Source organism: Sciurus vulgaris (genome assembly GCF_902686455.1).
Source record: "Sciurus vulgaris genome assembly, chromosome: 11".
Taxonomy (NCBI): domain Eukaryota; kingdom Metazoa; phylum Chordata; class Mammalia; order Rodentia; family Sciuridae; genus Sciurus; species Sciurus vulgaris.
Window position 1 is genome coordinate 55,724,986 of NC_136472.1, and position 19,392 is coordinate 55,744,377.

Here is a 19,392-nt window from a genome sequence, read left to right on the forward strand (position 1 = left end):
CTGGGTGTAGCTGCCGGTGTGGGTTCCTCAGGAGAGGATTCATACTGACTCCACGCCCAGAACTCTTCAGCAGTACCCCCAGAGGAGCCTGCTTACTTGTGCCCCCGCTGGAGGTGAGAATGCCGAGTTGGAGTCCGAATTAGAAGGCCTGGTCTGAGTCCTGGTTTAGCCCCGTATGTCTGTGCGACACTGGACACAACTCGCGTTCTCTGTGAAGAGGATCGTCTCCACCCTCCCTTGCAGTCTTTTGAGGCAATGAGTGAGAAAGCCTTTGTCAAGGAGAGAGGGCACCCACACCAACGCTGGTTAACAAGTGCAGCTTTGACCACTAGGAGCGTAATCACCTCCCAGGAGCCTGTCCAAGCAGACACTGAGAGGACCTCACTCGGGGCTGACAGCACCTGTTCCATGCTAGGCATTTAGAGGATGAGGTGTATTTTGGCTCCAGGTTTGGGCAGAGCCCTCTGAGTTGTGCTGTGATGACTTCCGCCACTGGCAATGTGTGAGTTCCCTGTCCTCCAGGCCAGTGAATGTAGGAGACAGGCAGGAGAGACAGGCAGGTGTTGAGGAGGGAGGGATCTAGGAAAGCTTCATGGGGAAAGTGACACTTGAGTTGGGCCCAGAAACTTTGTCACATAGGGAAAGGACAAAGGTTATAACAGAAGCAAAGGCCTGAGGAGGCCAGGATGTGGTGGTATAAAAATGACCTGGGGGATAGAATAAGATCCTGAAGAGGTCTGGAGTCTTCCTGAGGAGGTGGAGAAGTCACCGTCCAGCTGGGATACTTCTCCAGAAGGTAGAGCTTGCATCTCCTAGCTGGTTGCAAGAGATCAGATTAATTGTGATTTGCTGGTGAAACTTGGGTCCTGAAGAGGCAGGGGAAGAGGTTCCTGGAAGCTTTACATTCCCTTCATTTCTTAGATGAAGTGAGGCCCAGAGATGGGAAGGCTGGTTTCCCGGCAGGAGTCAGGCAAGCTGTGGTCAGAGCCAATGCAGACACTTCATCAGGGTTGTTCTCTGTGTCCTGTAGGTAAGTCCCTACCCAGATTGAGTCTGTCTGCCCATAACATTTTTCCTGGTTTTGCTTCCGCCAGGTTAGTCTGTCTTAAGGAGAATGAGGAGGAGGGAGCAAAAGGTATATTTACTGAAGGGGCTGGTTGGACAGGTCTCCTTTGCAGGCCAAAGGTCAGAGTCTAGGCCAAGTCAGTGGAGGTGGGTGCAGTCAGGCCTTGGCCTGTCACCAGCTGGGGGGCTTTGGTTTGGGTGATCACTGGTAGGGACTGAGGTTTTTCCAAAGCTTGGCGCTGAAAACAGTGGGCTGAACAGATTACAGCCCACACATTCTTTCTCAGGAGATTAGGGCCATGGCAGATTAGGGGATACACAGGAGACTGTAGGAGGTCTGTAAATTTCCCATTTGGGGCAATTAATTTGATGGATTGTAAAACAGTTCGCTACTTCCTCTCTACCTCCCAGAACTGGGCAGTAGGACTGCTAGCGAATGTTCCCCAGAACTCCCTCTCATGTCCTGCATAACATGCTTGGGCCCTTGTTAAAACGTGTCCTGGGCAGGAGCAAGGTCTCTCCCTTTCCTGCCTCCCCTCCTGGTACAGGATGAGCACATAGTAGGCATTTTATGCTGGTACTTATGTGATTGGAACCTTTCCAGGGAGCTGTTAGCAGGAGGATGGGGTGGGGCTCATGGTGGCAACTCTGGTTTATAAATGTAGCCAAGCTCCTGGGGTGAGGTTATCAGCCCAAGGTTCCTCAGGTCATTGTGACAGCTGGGACTCTAGCCAGGATTCTTCACTTCTGGGCTGGGGCATCTCCCAACTCCTGGTGTGCTCGAAGTGAAAGTGAAATTAATAGCAAGTGATTATTCTGGTTTCTCTCCTGACTTCCCACTTGTCCCCAGACAGTTACAGGGGTCCTTGCTCTGGTGCAAGTTGTGACCCAGCTCTCCTAGTTCTCCCACGTCCATGAGGGCTCTGGTGGGGCTGCACTCCTGCCAAGCGCTCTAAGTGTCTTTGAGCTCACTGGGCACCTCCCTTCTCAGTGGGGACTGACACCTGTGGTTGGTCACAGGTTCCTGTGGTAGGTAAAGGATGCCTTTCTCTCACTAACTTGCATCTGGACTGCTGCAGCTGGTCCTGACTGGTGTCCTCCCTTCCCTCCAGCCCTGAGAACCTCCCCTTAATGTGCCTCGTAGTGTTACTAATTTGGGTCTCTGTTTTATGTGGTCTGTGTCCTGCTAAAGCACATCATTCCCCTTGACTTCAACACTCCAGCAGCATCATATTGCTTGTATGTTGCTTCTGTGTCTTCCCTTGGACTGTTTCCATCACCAGGAATGATTCCTTTCCATGCAGATACCCCCTATGTTTTTTTGGGGTGTGGGGGTTGGGTGCTGGGGGTCGAACCCAGAGGTGCTCTACCACTGAGCTATACCCCCAAGTGCATTTTATTTTTTATTTTGAGACAGGTTCTCACAGAATTACCCAGGATGCTCTTGAACTTGTGATCCTCCTGCTTCAGCCACCCCAGTAGCTGGGATTACAGGTGTGCACCACCATGACTGGCTTCATATATATATATATATATATATTTTTTTTTTTTTTTTTTTTAACCAGGGATTACACCGAGGGGCACATAACCACGAAGCCACATCCCCAGCCCTTTTTCTTTTTTAAATATATTTTTAGTTGTTGATGGACCTTTATTTTATTCATTCATTTATTTATATGTAATGCTGAGAATCAAACCCAGTGCCTCACACATGCTAGGCAAGTGCTCCATCACTGAGCCACAACCCCAGTCCTCCAGCCCATTTTTAAATATTTTATTAGAGACAGGGGTCTTGCTGACTTGCTTAGGGCTTCGCTAAGTTGCTGAGCTTGTTTTGAACTCATGATCCTCCTGCCTCAGCCTCCCGTCACCAGGATTACAGTCATGCACCACCATGGCTGGCTTCCTATGTATTTTTTGTGTGTGTGCTGGGGATTGATCCCAGGGCCTTGTGCATGTGAGGCAAGCACTCTACCAACTGAGCTATATCTCCAGCCCACTGTGTATTCTTTAAGACTCAGACATGACCTCCAGACGCCTTCCCTAATCCCCTTGTTGGTGGTTCGTATGTGCATTTATTCAACAATTATGCAGTGGGGAGCCTTTCTGAGGCTGACGGTGATGTAAGTGCCAGGGAGTACAGCAGTGAACAAAACAGGGGTGTCTGCTCAGGAACTCGGCTGCTATCCTGTGTTACTCAGCATTACCTCAGTTTATACTGATCTCTCTGTCCTGCTTTAGCCTGTGAATTCTCCTTATGTTTTATTCATACATCCCTCTGTCCCCGACACTCAGCACAGTGTCTGGCAAAGAAAACCTTATAAGTTAATGTTAAATAAATGAATGAATGAGTAAGTTTCTGCCTTCCTCTCCTCCTAGCCCACCTCTAGGGCAGAACCCTTCAGCTGCTTGAGCGAGACTTTCCCTGCCTCCACCCATACTTCCCTTCCCCCGTGCACTCTTGAGTTGCTCATATGGCCGTCCTGCTTCATATTACACCTTTTTGTATCTGTGTCTTCTCCCCTCCCCCTCATCTGACTAAACCTATTTAAGGCAGGATCCATTTCTATTTTAATTTTGTGTTACTTGAAATTTCTGCACATGCTTACATTCAGTAAAATGAAGAGCAATACCTGAAGCACTACATAAAGAAATCAAGATACAAGGGCAGACCAGGTGCCTAGGTGAACACCTGCTGTGTGCCAACCCTGGGCCAAGTGCTGAATAATTTTAGGTAGATGAGGTAGAGGCATCTTCCTTGAGGAGCTCAGGGGAAGAACTTGAAGATAGAGTGCAGAGGTGTCCATCTGGCCAGCAGCCAAGACACTTGAGTTGTAGGATGGTGCCCAACTCTTTCCTTTTGGTCAAAGAAGATGCCACAGTGGAATTAAGAGTGGGTATTAGACAGACCCAGATTTCAATCCCATTTCTGTCCCTTGCCAGCTGTGTGAGTCTGCTTGCCTGAGGTTTAGTTTCCATCTATAATCAGGATCTAGTGTGAACACCTACTGTATAGGGTATTCAGGCATTGATTGAATATCACTGAGTTCTTACTTGGAGCCTGGCATTGTTGCAGATGCTGGGATGGGATAGTGAACACAATTGAGAAGGTCTCTGCTCTCATGGGGCTGGCAATTTAGTGGGAGATGGTTCAAATATAGCCAAGTGTGGTAGTGTACACCTGTAATCCCAGTGGCTTGGGAGGCTGAGGCAGTAGGATAGCAAGTTCAAAGCCAACCTCAGCAACCTAGCAAGGCCCTGAGCAACTTTATGAGAATAAAAATAAAAAATATAAAGGACTGGGGATGTGGCTCAGTAGTTAGGTACTGGTATCAATCCCTGATACCAAAAAAAAAAAAAAAAAGTTAAAGTTTGATCTTGGAGGATGACTTCTATGAAGAAAAAGCAGCAGGGAAAGGGGATGGGAGGGCTGGATGTGGGAGTAGAGTGGTCATGGGAGGCCCCTGTGAAGATGACATTTGAGCATACGCTGTACAAGCCATGTAGATATCCAGGGGCAGAACATCCCATGAAGCGGAAGCAGCAATTGCAGAAGTCAGGAGACTGGAGTGTGCTCGGCTGAGTAAAGGAACAGCAAGGAGGCCAGGTGGCTGGAGCTAGGAGTGGCGTCAGGAGGTGTGTGTGCGGGGCGGTGCATAGGCCTCTGGCTTTGGCTTTCTCCTGAGTCAGGTGGGAATCCATCTGAGGGCTTTGAACGGAGACTGTTGTTTGATTCAGAAGGATGATATTTCTGGTCATTGTACATAGAATGGACTGAACAAAGGCAGTGTTCATAGCATGTTTAGCACAGTGCCTGGCCTGAAATACACCTTCACTAATGATAGTTTTGTTCTTCATGTTAAGAATACTATCAAAGATCAACCCTGGAATCTGCTAGTTTTGGCTTAACTGTCATCCCTTCTACCCCCTGCCCTCCCAGGAACAATAGCATCCATGATGCTTTCTTCCTGAGGAGGAAAGCATACGGGGCCTGGGCTTGGGGATGAGGAGGGAGAAGGTGTCTGGTTCTTTGACTATTTTTCTTGATCTTCTGTTAGTAGTTGTGGTGGTGGTACAGGAGCAGAGGTAGGAGAAAAGTTCTATCCTCCATAAACCTAGGAGATCAGAAGCTGCCTGTAAATCCCATGGCTGCCCCAGGTCAGCTGCCTCTTGGAATTTCTCTCTTCTCCATTTCTGCTTCTCCTTTCCCTAGTTGTCTAGGATTCCCAGGAAGGACTAGAGCTGTACACTCAGAGCTGCTTTCCTCTTCCCAGCCATGAGCATTCCCTCCTGCCTCCCTTTACCCCTACAACTTCAGCCCATAGGAAGATCTTGAGTCCTTGACCTGCCTTTTTGCCACTCACCAGATGTGGAGTACCTTTGGCATCAGAACTGACTGTTTCTGCTTGATTACTTTGTGTGACAGGAATAGCTCACTACTTGACTAGACAGTCGCTTCTGTATCCTTCACATTCCCATCAGTAGGAAGTTCGTTTTAGGGTGAGTTGAAATCTCTGCGCTGACCTCCTCCAGTGCTTTCAGTTCTGAACATAGGGAGTCAGTTATAGTTCTTCCCCATTTCCCCCATCTTCACTTCAACTTCTTGAGGGAACAGTGTTTTAGTGCCCCAGAAGACTGTGTGTTCAGTTCTTGCTCTGTTATTCAGAGTGATCATCTGGTGAGGGATCCAAGAGAGCTCGGCAGAGTAAGCAGTACTTTAGTGGGATTGGGAAGGCAAGAAAGGCCTTTGAGCCAGAGGTAAGGCAATGTTTTAAATGGTGTGTGGAGTCCAGCAAAGCTAGGTAGTTGAACATCCCACATCAAGTGTGTGTGGGAGAGAGGAAAAGCCTGAGAGGTAAGAGGAGGACCGGAGTCAGAGCATGAACAGCTAGCTGTGCCCTGCCTATGGTCATGGACTCAAGGTCAGAGGACTGCCTAAGAGTAGGTTTTAAAACCTAGATTGTTTTAAGACTTTACATTCACCTAGAACTGAGGAATGTGTTTCTGAGCACCAAGTCTCCTTTCCGCTTAGATCTGGGTTACTGATTAAACCTGTACTTGGGACCTCTGCAAAGTGGAGCTGACCAAGTCAGCACCTTGAATGTGGACATTCTGGACATTCTGTTTCTGAGCTAGCACTGGGTGAGCCACACTCCAAGCCCCTGCCTTGGGAGTACCCCTTCCCCAGCTTGTAGTTGGGGCCAGGGTGCTAGAGCTGGCCAGCTGGCCTCAGTTTGCCTCTGTCCCATAGTTGGCTGGACACACAGGCCTGGCTCTGCCCTGCAGGGTTTCTGATTTAGGCAGAGAGTCTGCATTAATAGGAGCCTGGACTTGAGCCCTTGGCCAAACATTCCAAATTCTTTGGGCATAAAGATTTTCTAAAGGGGCTTGGGGCCCTTCCAGGGCTTAACAGTTTCTGTTTATGCCCCACGCAGATACCTATTTGTATCTGATTTTTATATATTCCCCAGAGTACTTTCCCAGCATCCTGGGGGAGGCCTGCTCTCCCAGCCTGGCTGGATCATTGGAACTCTTCTGGCAGACCTGCTTCACACTGCTGGCATGTGGAGTGTCCTCCCACCACCGTCTGTTCTTCCCTGGTGTCTTGCATGCTGAAGGACTGAGGGTGGAGTGGGGCTTTTTGTTTTGTTTTTAAATAAGGGCAACGTGGGTAAACAGAGTAGCATTTCTGGTGCCATCAGGGAGGGCCAGGACCCCACATTCCGGTTCCATGACGACAGGCTCTTGGTTTGCCACTTGCTGGGCTGTGGGCAGCGGCAGTTTAGGCAAGACAATGGTGGCTCTGTTGAAATGCTGCTGCTGGGCTTGGGCAGAATGCATTTTAATTGAACATTTTCCACCCTGAGAGCTGTGGGGATCTGGTGGCCTACTCCTTGTTCGTTCATTTTGTCTTTGCAGCTTCAGAGCCAAGTTATTACAGTTCCTTTTCCTCTCCCTCTGCCTACCATTAGCAACCTTTTGGGGAAAATGATGTTTGCAGCCTGGAGTGGTCAGCGTTTGACTGACTTACCTGGTGAGAGAAGGGAAAGACGGTGGGGTGACATCTCTGGAGCCTGGTCTGAAGAAGGTCCAGTAGGGGCTCCAGAAAACTCTCCTCCCCAGGGACCAGGGTTCCCTGGTGGTCTGAAGTCAAACTGGCTGGGTTAGAATCTCAGTGGTAACACTTCCTAGCTGAACCCTGTGCCTTAGTTTCCTTGTCTGCCAATTGGGGATAATAATGGTGCCCAACCCAGGATTATTGTGAGAATTAAAGGAATTTAACATGTATAAAGCACTAAGGATAATACCTGGCATATAGTAAACCCAATAAGTGCATTTATCATTATGTTAATGACATTTTAATAGTATGTCCCAATCATTGTCAATATTATATTTACACTACAAGGGCTTCATCTGAGACTGCAAGAGGAACAGAGCAACATTCTGCATTGAGGATTTGATTTACTCATTCCCTGGCTTAAAAAGCCTCAGTGAGTCCCCATTAATTTCTCTGCATAGGGGAAAAGAACCTATGTTTATTGAAGACCTACTGTGTGCTAGATACCAGGCACTTAATACACACCTCTTCCTTTAGATTAAATCCAAAGACAAGACCAATGTGAGAGGCCCCTCACCAGTTGGCTCTATTTTGTTTATCTTTTCTCCCCCATCCCCAATCCAAATCAAACAAAAACCTAAGTGTCTCCAAGAATAGCTTACTCTTTGACATCTCATCAGCTTCATCCTCCTGCTTTTGTGCATGTTCTGCCTGTTGCCAGGATTGTCCTGTGGGAGGTGGCTGGATCCTGGGAAACAGGCTGGAGAGAGCAGCATTTGGGGATCTCCCTAACCACCATCCTCAGTGGACACAGCTTGTGCAGGAGCCTACTTGTCAGGCTGTCTCTGAGGAGTTGGATCTCATTTGCGTCCTGACTCTATTACACACACTGCGTGGCCCTAGACACACCCTAATGTTAGTCTGTCCTACAGACTGAAGGAGTTCATTGCATAGAGCATGAGAACAGTGTCTGACTTACTGTAAGTACTTGAGGCAGCATTTTCTGTTTGGGGTGGCTTTCCATTCTCAACACTGGGCTGAATTCCTTTGGGGGAAATCAAAGAAGTTCAGTCAATCAGGGAGGTCTAAGCAGGAGTTCTTTGACCTGCCTGACATTTCCTGTGGCTGTTGGTCATTGCTGTGGGTCAGAGCCATTCCTGCTATCCTCCAGTCTGTTTGTGACAGGATCTCTTGCTTCTTAACCACTGAAGGTACTCCGCAGTGTGGTAAGAGCTGAGAGAGACACAGAATGGCCTCATAAAATGTGGGGAGCCAGCCTGTGTACACAAACCTGCTCACTTCCAAAGGACTTGCCTGTCACTGCATGGACCACTAGGTGTCCAAATGATGAATAATACTTATAGACCAAAAAGAATTGCTTTTACTTGAGATTAACTGAAAAAACCAGCATATCTGCTCAAGAAGAGGAAATGTCTTTTTTTTTCCCTATCTTGCTGACACTTTATAGGATTAAATTCTCAAAGATTGAGTATCTTGCAAATACCTCTCATTGAAAATGGTGAAAATAGTGAAGGACCTTAGGAAGGTAGGGGAAAAAAGAGTAGGGGATTTTAGTTTTAGGGAGCCGTGGTGATGTGCATGGTTCGTGTCACCTCAGTTCTGATTATTCAGCTTCGGCATCTCCCTTGTTCTTTCATCATCCAATTGAGTGACCTTGATCAAGTCAGACCTCAGATTCTTTATCTGGAAAATGGAAATAATTGTCTAGGTGTGTCCACCTCCCAAGGGTGTTTTTAGGAGCTAAAGATAATGATTCTTGTGTATTCTTATTTATTCATTCACTAAATCAACCTTTGTAAGATCTACTGTGTCCCATAGCCAGGTAGCCAAGGATGAATAGTACATGCTCTCTTCCTTCCTGGAGCTCAGAGATGGCAGTGAGGGGTGGGGGATTGTGAGTGGATGGACATGAACTTGACAGTCTGGCACGTACTGTGCTAGAGGCACACAGGAAGGTACTTTGGTACTTCATTCTGAGAGGTCGGGACAGCTTCCCAGAAGAGGTGATTCTCAAGTGGGGCATAGAAGAGAAAGGGCAGGTGCCCAAGGTAGAGGCAAACACCTTGGCACTGTGGAAATCTGCTGAGGTATGCAGGTTGGGTTGTGGGACCTGGGAGGAAGAGGCTGCGCTGGGGTCGGGATGTGGGTGGGCTAAGGGTTGAGCTTTGCCCTAAAGGTGTTAGGGTTGGGGGCAGAATGACTTGGGGCACTGAGGTGCAGAATCAGTTTTGTACTTTATGGATTTTATCCTGGTGCTGTGGGGAGGGAGACCTTGCTAATGGCAGGGAAAACTGCTGGAGGACTCCTATGACCATTTAACCATTTAAATAAGAGATGGTGCACGCATGAACTGAAGCAAGAATCTGGACATGGACAAAGAGCAGGCACATTTGTGTGTGTGTGTACATGTGTATATTTTTATGTTTTGGGAAAGGTTAAAACTATATACTCATGCTGTTTATTGAGATAATCAAAAGTATAGATACCCAGCAGTTCCATCACTATAACTCCATTGTTCCAGGATAGTAAGTACACAGATTGCAGGGATAAAGGAGTGTTTACTGCAGCCATGTTTATAATACTGAGAAATTGCAAGGAGTCTAATTGGCCATCAGGAATTTGTTAACTGAATAATGGAGCCATGCAACTGTTAAAAGATGCACAGAAGAAGATCTACAAGCAATCAACAAACATATGGAAAAATGTTCAACATCTCTAGTAATAAGAGAAATGCAAATCAAAACTACCCTAAGATTCCATCTCACCCCAATTAGAATGGCGATTATCAAGAATAAAAGCAACAACAGGTGTTGGCGAGGATGTGGGGAGAAAGGTACACTCATACATTGCTGGTGGGGCTGCAAATTAGTGCAGCCACTCTGGAAAACAGTGTGGAGATTCCTTAGAAAACCTGGAATGGAACCACCATTTGACCCAGCTATCCCACTCCTTGGCCTATACCCAAAGGACTTAAAATCAGCATACTATAGAGATACAGCCACATCAATGTTCATAGCTGCTCAATTCACAACAGCCAGATTGTGGAACCAACCTAGATGTCCTTCAATTGATGAATGGATAAAGAAACTGTGGTATATATATACAATGGAATATTACTCAGCCATAAAGGATGATAAAATTATGGCATTTGCAGGCAAATGGATGAAATTGGAGAATATCATGCTAAGTGAGATAAGCCAATCTCAAAAAACCAAAGGTCGAATGATATTGCTAATAAGTGGATGAGGACACATAATGGGGGGAGGGAGGGGTTAGTGTTAGGGTTAGAGTTAGGGTTAGGGAGGGGGGCAAGAATGGAGGAAGGAAGGACTGTTTAGAGGGAAAAAAGGGGTGGGAGGGGTGGGGGGAAGGGAAAAAATAACAGAATGAATCAAACAACATTACCCTATGTAAATTTATGATTACACAAATGGTATGCCTTTACTCCATGTACAAACAGAGAAACAACATGTATCCCATTTGTTTACAATAAAAAAAAAATAGAAAAAAAAAAAAGATGCTGCAGGGGCTGTGGTTGTGGCTCAGTGGTAGAGCAGTTGCCTAACGTGTGAGGCACTGGGTTCAATTCTCAGCACCGCGTATAAATAAATAAATAAAAAATAAAGGTTAATGCACAATTAAAAATAAATATACTTTAAAAAAAAAAAGATGCTGCAGATCTTTATGAACCCAGCAAGATAAATATCCAATGAAAACAGAATAGAAAATCATATGTGTAGCATCTAGCATTTCCTTGACTATTATTTTGTGATTTTTCTTTTTTTTTTTTTTTTCACCAGTACTGGGAATGGTACTGAGGACCTTGCACATGCTAGGCAAGTGCTCTACCACTGAGCTATATCCCCAGTCCTTTTTGTTTTATTTTGAAGCTGTGTCTGGCTAAGTTGTTGAGGCTGCCCTTGAACTTGTCAACCTCCTACCTCAGCCTCCCAAGTAGCTGGAATTCAGGCATGCACTACCAAGCCCAGCTCTTCTGTGATTCAAAAGTCCATTGATGTTGGGTTTGCTCAAGCCCACTGTACCCCTGTTTCTTTAAGTGACTTTCTGTCTTGTGTTACTCAGTGACTAATTTGTGGCTGGTCTCTATGAACAAGGACAGTGACTCCTTCTTGACTCCCTTGTTTCCCTGCAAGCAGCAGGAGTAGGTGGCCACTAATTACTGCAGAATTTAATTGAGGGCCATGAACAAAAGGCCTTGTTATCAGCAACAGGTGATGTTAAGCTGCAGGCTTATTCTCCCTCCCTCTTACAAACAGAAACAGTCCAGCCCATAAAGAGGCTTTTAAACTACAGTAGTGTTAACAAAGACCTCTTCTAGAGACCTCCTTGCTTGAGGGGAGCAGGAGTAAATTCAGGCATTGTTTCCTCTGCCTTAGGGAGCCAACTGGAGGTAAGGGGGATGAGGTGTGCCTGCTGTCTAACCGGTTTTTGCTCACAACATGCAAACCTGTGGGGTATTGTTGGGGTGGCAAGGAGGGAGGGGAAGCTTTACCTCATGTCTGCTGAGTGCTGGGTACCTTACCTTATCTTGTTTCATCTTCACAGCAGAATGAAGATGAAGGAAATACCCTACCTCATTTTATAATAAGCACCCCAAGGCTCAGAAGGGCTGAATAACTTCCCCTGCTAGGAGTTGAGAGAGCCAGGATCTGCCCACAGGTCTGTTTGTCCTCAAGCCCCTATGCTTTTGCTATAAGGACCAGGGGCAGGGCCATGGCCCAGGCAGAGGAGCACAGTTCCCTGTGAGGATTTAACTTTAGGGTGGTGGGCTGGGAGTGGGATTTAAATAGTCAGATATTTATATCATATCTCTGTGTATATAGTATGATGCTGGACCCTGAGAAGATACAGAGATGAACCATTATGGCATTGTCCTAAGATTCAGCCATCTGGTAGAAATCACTTCTTCATATCTGAGGCCATATGGCAAGGGGGTGGTCAGGCAAAAAATAAGGGGCATAAAACCAAAGGTGGAGAAAGTCAGAAAAGCAGCCAGATGGACTGAGGCGGCTGGTATGTCTCCTCCAGGAGGGAGCAGTGTGATCAGAGGTGTACGGATGAGAGTCTGTGGTATTCTCAGAGGTGGTGACAAGGGGGAGGCTGGTTGACTGGGATTCTCCCAGTGCTGGGGAGCTGCTAAAAGCTTTTGAACAGACTTGACATGTGGGAAACAGCTTTGGGGTAATTCATCTGGCCGTGGTATAAAATGTGGCAAGTAAAGGGAGAAAGGAGGAGGTTGCCTCACCTTTCTAGGATGTTTACCCAAATGCATGATTAGTGGTGGGAAGGGTAGGGATGCCCTGGCTGAGGTGGACTGGGGGATCTAGGTCTTGACTTAGATCATCTGATGGTCTTGACAGTAGAAAGGAGCAAATAACTGAGTGTGCTCTGTGTCCTGGGGTGTGTAACCACTCACTGCTGGTGCTCAGCTTAACAGTTGGTGTGCATGTGTGCGTGCATCCATTCATCTAGTATTTATTGAGTGCCTACTGTGGCACTTGAGCTAAGTGTATGTTAGTGAGCAAACAGATATGATCCTCCACTGTAGGGCTGGCATGGAGATTAAATGTCGTGTGAGATAAAAATAAGTGACAGGAAAAACATCTGAATGACTGTAAGAAAATAACTTGTTCCACCACAGTGAAAGCACTGCTTCTCACTGATAAGATGGGATCTTACAGAGGAAGCTCGGGCATGACTTGCCCAGTGGGCTGGGGGCTTTAGACATAGTTCAACCTCCTTAATTTACAGGTGAGTTAAAGGGGCCTCACAGTAGTTGGGGGAATTCCTTCCAGTCGTACAGCACATTCCTGGAGGTCTTGGTGCTTCCCGCAATTCACCTTTGCCAGACTGGTTGCTGCCCTTGGGTAGAAAAAGGGGTGGAGGAGAAGAGGAGGCCAGGATGAATGCTTAGAAATGGAAAAAGGAAGTCATTTCAAACTGGCCCAACACAGAGGGGCACCCTGTTAGGCCCCCAAATTGGGTTTAAAGAAGCTTTAGTCAGCCTCATCTTTCCTACTTTCCCAAGGTTGGTCACTTTTTATCCCAGGAATTGCTTTTTTCTTTCTTTTTCAGAACTGGGGATCAAACTCAGGACCTGGTGCATGCTAGGCAAGCACTCAACCCCTGAGCTACATCCCCAACTCTTCCAGGGCTTATTCCTGAAGGTCTAAGTGGTAGGAGCCAAGATGTCACTTACTTTAGAAGGCCAGATATCCTAAGAAATTCTGTAGACTTTCTTTTGAGTTTTGAGGCTCTAGCTATAGTATGTCCATAGTATGCCTGCAGCCTCAGATGCATTGGACTGGGTCACCAGGGGCTAAAGGAAGGCACAAAGTGAATACAGCCCTTTCTTGAAGTGGGGACCAGTTGGCTCCAGGCAGCTGTGCTGAGCTTCTGAATGAAATGGGTCCTAGAATGGAGACCCACACATAATATTTCGCTAGCTGGGATGATATGATTTATTTTTCTTTTTTTGGTACTGGGGATTGAACTCAGGAGCACTCAACCACTGAGCCACATCCCCAGCCCTATTTTGTATTTTATTTAGAGATAGAGTCTCACTGAGTTACTTAGTGCCTTGCTTTTGCTGAGGCTGACTTTGAACTCAAGATCCTCCTGTCTCAGCTTCCTAAGTCAGTGGCATTGCAGGCATGTTCCTCTGCACCTTCTGGGATGGTATGATTTTGACTGGAAACTTCAAAGGTGGCAAAATTGGAGCTTTATTCCAAACCTTAAAAAAATGTACTTTTTGTATTATAGTTATTCATGTTCTTTGTTGTAAATTTAAACAATGCAATTAAGCAACAAGAAAAAAAGAATCCCTTGTAATCCTACACCCAGAAATAGAAATCATCATTGTTAATATTTTGTTGTATGTATTTAGGCATATGTGTGCATGTGTTAGCAAGAATGAGATAACACTGTGCTGTTTTTCTTTTTTTGCTTAGCTATAAGAAAAATTTCTGTGGCATTAATATTTACATCAGTTTTAACAGCTGCCTAATATTTTATTATACAATTGTATCATGATTTACTTGGCCAGTAATGGGTAAGCTCTTGGGGAGCTGTTTTCCAGAAGTAAGCATCTTTATTGTGGTAATTGATTCTAAAATAAGCACATGCTTACGCTGAGTAAAAAAAAAAAAAAAAAAAAAAAAAAAAAAAAAAAAAACCAAAAAAGGCCAAATTGTACAGGTTACATACTATAAGATTTTATTTATATAAAATTCTTGAAATGACAAAATTATGTCAGAGAACACATAAGTGGAGAATTCAGGTGAGGAAGGTATATTTCTATGAAGTGGAGGAACTGTTTTGTGCCCTGATTGGTGTGGCAAGTCTAAAATTTTATTTCCAAATAAAATGTTAAATAAACAAGTACATTCACAGTGTAAAAAGTATATGGTGGTAAAGAGGAAAGCTGTGGGTAGCCCTTCAATTGGTGAAAGTTGTAGGGTGTAGGTTGTCAGGCAGTCAAGATGCTGAGGGCCTGCCATGAGCAGGAGCATCCTGGGGCATCTGAGAGTGTCAAGGGCTGGGCCGGGCCCCAAGGGGCAGGAGTAGATAAGCCAGGAGTCGGGAGTCAGCTGAGCAGGGCCTTGCCTGTGTGATTTTCACAATGGATGGAGAGAAGGACTCAGGCCGAGAAACAAGGGGGCATGGTAGTGCTATGGAAGGCATGAACTTGGAGTCAAACGGTGTGTTCTTCAGAACCCAGCAGAGTGCCCATCTAAGTTTCTGTCCTTCACACTGGGACTGCACAGAATGAATGTCTCCCCTTGGTCCAGTATCCCATACACATTAGAGCCATCTGCTGTTCCTGATGTAGTTGATGTCCAGACCTCACCCCATGACTGAATTTCTGAGTTTGGACCTCTGGCAGTATTTTGTTTTAAGGTCCCTGGTGATTTTAATGTATAGCCAGGATTAAGAACCATGTGGTTAGATCACAAACAAGTTAAGTTGGATCCTTTAGCCCATGACTCAGCACACTGTATAGCCTTTGGGTGGGCCGCAAAGTTACTACCTCCCTATTTTCTCCCACTACTACTGTCAGTGGGGAGTTTGAGGCAGTAGCAGTGGAGGCTTTCCTCTGTGGTTCTTGCTGGAGTCTGATGTCTGTATGCTGGGGGGTCCTTTAGTTGGGATACTGTCCCCCTGTATTCTCTTTACCTTTGCTGGACATGATTCCTAATTTTGAATGCTATAGTTGGTGGCTTTGTGGTGGCCCAAGTCCTGGCCCATCTAGAGGGAGGAAGGTCTGGAAAGCACATAAGAGAGCTGATGGGGCCTGGCACATGCCTGGTGTGATCAGAGGGAGAATGTGTTATTCTTTGCATATTCATGGCAATTTTTAGCTCACAGGGTGCTTTCAGACACGGACTCAACCCGTCCTCATAGCAAGCCTATAAGGTAGACAGGCTGTCAGCAGGGGTGTTTCATTTAAGGAAGGAAAGAGTTAGAGTGGAATCTAACTTACATTTTTTGGCTGCTATGCTAGTCCACTTTCTTTCTACCCAGCTATCAAGGTCCATAGATTTACTAGAGACCTCAGGGTTTACCCCTCCATAGGAAACACTGTTTTATTATGGCAAGGTATATGGTTACTAGCCAGAAGGATTCTAGTTTTCAGGCATTTAGGAAAATCTAGCTGTGAGTTCCAACACATGTGTTAATAGTGTAAATATGTCAGTGCCTGTGCATTAGAATGTTTGGTGGTGTTTGGAAATAAGGAGGAGGCATGATTTTTAAATTGCCTGTTGCTGCATTTTCATCCTGATGGTGCTTCAAATACTTATCTCCAGCCCTGGCATTTTTCCTGGGTTCTAGAAAAGGATCTTCAATAGTCTAAATTATTCAACTGAACTTGGGTATCTTATCAGAAACTGGTTGGCAATAGTAGTAGTCGTTGTGGTAGTAATAATAGCTTACGTTTACTGAGCCTGCCCTACGGTCAGCACTTGGAACTCATCTAAGCTCAGAAGGTTGCTGAGGACATTGAATATTTCTCTTTCAGAAGTCAAACCAAACAAAAAAACTCCTTCCGCTCATCAGTTAAATTAGTCACGATACCTCCTTACAGTGGATTATTATGTATCTGTTCAAATTTGTGCTGTGAAATATTAACTAAGGATGTTGAAAGTGTTCCCTGTACATTAGTAGATAAAAGAAAATTATGATACAGGCATTTGGAGGTTTTCAATAAATGTTTAAATCTACATTCATACTCATCATTTTACTGGGGAGGAAATTGACCATAGTGTTTGGGATTTTGATCTCATTCTCTTTTGTTTCTATTTTAAAAACAGAATAGTAATCAAGGGTCATCTGCTATGTTCAGATCAGAAAAGAGGGGTGAGTCAGGAATACCAATATGATACCCTCATTACCCTCATTACTTTGTATACTCTTTACAGTTGATAAAGCACTTTAAGGCATATATATTTTTTTCCTAACTTAAAAAAGAATACATAATTATTATATAATTAGGAAAACAGAAATGACTCAAGGAAGAAAACATTTCTAATTCTGCATTCTGTAGGAATAATCATTATACCACTTTTTCTTGTTGTCCTTTCTCATTGCAAATATAAATTTATAAGCCTGGGATCATGTTGTACATATGGTTTTGATTTCCTGCTTCTTTAATCTATTTTAGGCATTTTGCCTTATCATTAATTATTCTTCTACAACATGATTTCCAGTGGCCTTCTAACCCATAGATATTAGGTTGTCTTCAATTTTTGTCATTATCTTTAATGATGCTGTTATAAACACCCTCATCTTTATGAACATCTCATGTTGTTTCCACAGATTAAATTATTGATGTGTCCCAGGTTTAGTGTCTGATAATGCACTTTCTATTTACATTTTCTCTTTTGATCCTTAAAATAGCATCACAAAGCTGGTAGAGGAGGGATTATTATCCCCATTGTACAGGTTAGAAGATGAAGCTTATGAAAGTTTCTATTTGCTCAAGATAAGAAACTACTTGGAGTGAGAGGGAAATTGCTTTAACCCAGTGAGTGAGTTCAGATTCATCTGTTTTGTTGTACCATTCAGAGTTCCCAGAAATTCCCCTTTCTGTAGCCTCCACTGATGTCTTGGGTCTGCCCTCTGGGTCCACAAAGAACAATTTTTTCGCCCTTTCTATATTTGCAAAGGCTTCCTATGACTGCGAGTATTCACTTTTCTGAATTAAATAATCTTTGTTCCCTCATAGAGCATGGTTTTTAGTTTACTTACAGTCTCTTACACCACTCTGAGCATATTCCACTTTTCAGTAATCCTCTTAAAGTGTGTGCATTAACAACTCTTCAGGTTGGAAGTGACTAAAACCCATGTCAAACTGGCTTTAACAGAAAAGGACATGTATTGACTCCAGTAGCTGGGAACTCTAAGCGGGGAACTGACCTGGTCTTGGCACTGTTGGGTTCTAGTGCTCAAAGGCATTTGAGGGCTGTGTTCTCTCCCTGCCTTTTAGTTGTGCTAAAACTCCTGCCAGGAAAGGAGATGTGCACTCTTTCAGGATTTTTATATTACTTTTTTTTTTATTACTTCTTAGAGAAGATTTTGATTGGTCCTGTTTGGCTCCTGGGGTGGGGCATGGGTGTCTGACAGTTGCAGTGTGACAATATGGGTAGGTGTGACTTCTTCCATGAAGGGATGTGTGTCAGCAATGTGTGTCAGCTGTGTTGTGATTTGCACAATTGGACACTGGTAACTGGTCAGCTCAAAATAGGACTATGATCTCTCTCTCTCTCTCTCTCTCTCTTTTTTTTTTTTTTTAAAGACAGTGTCTTGCTATAGAAGTTGCTGTTTGTAGTCCCAAGTAGCTGGGACTACAGATGCATGCTGCCATGCCTGACAGTATCATACTTTTATTAATGAAACCTAAAATCAAAATAAGTCCCCATTAATATGTAGTCATATCTAGAACTTCTGCTCAGTTCTTATACTCCTTCTTCTGGGAGATTTTTGACTTATACTTTAATCTTATTCTGGTTAGATTTCATATGACTGGGTCCAGAGAATCAGCCTGTTAAGATTTCTTCTAGCCGTAATTCTGTCATCTACTCTTCCTGCCACCCGCTCCTAGCCCAGTGCTTTTTGCAGTCAGGTGATAGGATGGATGCAGCTGACACTGGGTGGGCATGGGAGATGGAGAAGGTAAGACAGCTCCTGGCAGCCAGCCACACCAAAAAGAGCCAAGTCCTCTTCCATCTCCTGTTCCCCACCCCAAACTCCTACATTTTCCTTTGCGTGACCTAAGAGATCAGCCTTCTGGATTCATGGTCTATCACAGGTCACCAGAAAGGGCTTCAGGCAGTCTGCTTTTCTACCGAGGTCTCAAATGGACTTAATTTTAAGTAGGAAGGATCCAGGTTAGACTTTAAGAACTTCTTGGCATTTTGGCTATGGGAGACGTATTAGAGAAAGTGATAGAAGATCCTTCCTAGAGGCTATCGGGCACTAGCATATTTCTGAGAAGTCTGCCGTGGTATAGGGTGTTCAGCAAGAGGTCAGAGTTCCTATGCATCTTGAGCCTGCTGGTTGATTCTTCTAGCCTTTGCTTGCAGGCTCTCTTGTGAGGGAGGGGGCATGGGTGTACAGGGTGGTTTTTGGCCTCTGTTGCTCTATTAATGTCTCCAAACTGTGTTATTCAGCTACAAAAACAGTTTTCTTCCTTTGTAAGCAAGAAACACAAAGCATCCCTTCAGAGAGGGTGGGCAGGCACTTCTGGCAGTGTGTTGAATTAATCTGATGCAGCACAGGGGGAACCACCCCAGATGGTCTGGCAGAAACAGAGTTGGACATCAGCATCCGGAGGACCCCTGGAAACAGAGGGCACTGGGGGCCTGAGTCCACAGATGATGGCCAGCAGGAGTCTGATCTAGGTACTGGCTAGAGTGAGTTGGGCAGGGTTGCGGGGGACTGGAGAGCAACTTTTTACATGCTGCCCAGCCAGTCGATGGAGCCTCCTGTGTGCTGTGTGTGTGGTTAGTGTATAGAAATGAATCTGGGAGCAGTTTCCCTCTTGGTTGCTTGGGAGGAGAGGCAGGCAGATCTCTTCTGAGGAGTGTTAGAGGTGTATGCATTATGTATGCATCTTCCTCATTTCATGGTGGGTTTGCCAAACCTCTTAATATTTTAACATTCTATTCCTTTGACACCTGATGTCCTTTGAGTAAAACCCAGTAGCTCTCTAGAACTTCTACTTGTAC

The 19,392-nt window shown here is 45.1% G+C and overlaps 1 protein-coding gene across 15 annotated transcripts in view; it reads left to right on the forward strand.

The window, feature by feature from the left end:
• PLEKHA7 (pleckstrin homology domain containing A7) overlaps positions 1–19,392 on the forward strand; it is a 243,759-nt gene that overhangs the window by 27,929 nt on the left and 196,438 nt on the right. The window contains exon 1 of one of the 15 annotated variants that reach the window (XM_079103693.1): positions 17,200–19,077. The exons of the other annotated variants lie outside the window; for them this stretch is intronic. The gene's annotated coding sequence lies outside the window, so the exon portion shown is untranslated. Of the gene's footprint in view, positions 1–17,199; positions 19,078–19,392 lie in introns of those variants that run through there. 15 annotated transcript variants of the gene reach the window in all.